The following is a 2,010-nucleotide window of genomic DNA, read 5'->3' as shown; positions in this document are numbered from 1 at the left end:
TGATGACTTTAAGGCCAATCAAGAGTTTGTGGGAAATGGGTAACCATGTCTTGGTTGAGAAATCGACCAGGGAGTCTCTGTCACTGTCTTCCACCAATGTACCTTCACTGGTCAGTATACACATTGGGACTCCTATAGATCTAGGTGCTGTAAGATCGACCTCACATCTAGGGTCTGAATCATTTGTTTGCCATGAAAGCCTGTTGCTAAAGTAGGGCATATCAAACTCACCCTTCCAGATAATGGCCACCCTGATCAGATCACTGACTTTTGTATATCTCACAAACTCCAAGGTATAACATTTGATCTTAGAAAGTGCTCAGTCTACCAGAGCTCACAATGGCCGAGCAAGGTATTTCAATGTTTTGCTTAACAGAAGAATCTAACTGATCCATAGCCACATCGCAGCAACAAAGATGAGTGCCGCTCGCCACAAACAGGTTCCACCATTAGGCTGAAAAGATGTTCTGCCCATCACACAAATAAGTGATATGGCATATGGTTTTCAGTGCCAGTGCTACGCCAGGGAAACAGCCCACATATCTCAAGGGCTACTGGATCACAATGCCCCGAGCAATTAACTAACCTCTCTTGTGAATCTTGCAGGTCTGGCAGCATCTGGGGAGAGAAAGAGAGTTAGTGTTTCGACGTGGGTGTGACTCTTTTTCAGAACTCAGTTGGTTAATAAAAACGTTAATTGGGAGGTCCTGATGTGGCTGTGCAGGACATTGGTGAGGCCACTTTTGAAGCACTGCGTTCAATTCTGGTTTCCCTGCAGGAGGAAACGTTGTGAAACTAGAAAGGGTTCAGAAATGATTTAAAAGGATGTTGCTGGAGTTGGAGCTATAGGGAGAGGCCGGGGCTATTTTCCCTGGAGGGTTGGAGGCTGAGGGGGGGTTTTATAGAGGCTTATAAAATCATGACGGGCATGGCTGGAGTGAATAGCTAAGATGATTCCCTAATGTTGGGGGAGCCCAAACCTTTGGGGCGGCACAGTGGCTTGCACTGTTGCCTCCCAGCATCAGGGACCTGGGTTTGATTCCCACCTCGGGCAACTGTCTGTGGAGTTTGCACATTCTCCCCATGTCTGCGTGGGTTTCCTCTCGGTGCTCTGATTTCCTCCCACAGTCCAAAGATGTGCGGGTCAGGTGAATTGGTCATGTTAAATTCCCTGTAGTGTTACATCCATTAGTCAGGGGTAAATATAGGGTAGGGGAATAGGTCTGGATGGTTTACTCTTCGGGATGTTGGTGTGGACTTATTGGGCCGCAGGGCCTGTTTCCATACTGTAGGGAATCTAATCTATAAGACATAGGTTTAAGGTGAGAGGGAAAAGATTTAAAAGGAACCTGAGGAGCAACATTTTCATGCAGAGGGTGATGCATGTATGGAATGAGTTGTCAAAGGAAGTGGTGGAGGCTGGTACAATTACAACATTTAAAAGGCATCTCGGTAGGTATATGAAAAGGAAGGGTTTAGAGGGATATGGGCCAAATGCTGGCAATGGGTCTCAATCAGTTTAGGATACCTGGTTGGCATGGATCTCTTGGAATAACGGGCTTGTTTCTGTGCTGTACGTCTCTATGATTACATGACCTGCTGAGTTTCTCCAGCACTCCCTGTGTCTGTTTCAGATTTCCAGCATCTGCAGTATTTTTTAAGCCAGCACTGAGTCAGTCGCCTAAACTGAGAGGACTCTAAGTCTCCTGGTTCTATTTTTTATGCTTATATTTTCCCCAGCACCCACGTCATGTGTGTGCAGGTGTGAGACACAGTGAAAGAAGCGGGTGTATAAAGCTTTATTTATATTCCACTCCCAGGAAGAAAGGAAACACCCGAGTGGCCAGTGACAAGCAGTGTCCTTCACGTCAAAGGGCAATGCTGTGTGATCAAACAGTGAAGGGGAGGGCATGGATTAAATCAAAATAGAGTTGGAGGGGGAAATAAAACACTCCACGAGCTGTGGTGCCCTTTGCTAATGAAGCAGCAGTCTCCTCTCAGGTTAAATAA

Source organism: Chiloscyllium plagiosum, chromosome 15 (assembly GCF_004010195.1).
Source record: "Chiloscyllium plagiosum isolate BGI_BamShark_2017 chromosome 15, ASM401019v2, whole genome shotgun sequence".
Classification (NCBI taxonomy): domain Eukaryota; kingdom Metazoa; phylum Chordata; class Chondrichthyes; order Orectolobiformes; family Hemiscylliidae; genus Chiloscyllium; species Chiloscyllium plagiosum.
The sequence above is the reverse complement of the archived record's forward strand: the minus strand, read 5'-3'. Positions refer to the sequence as shown.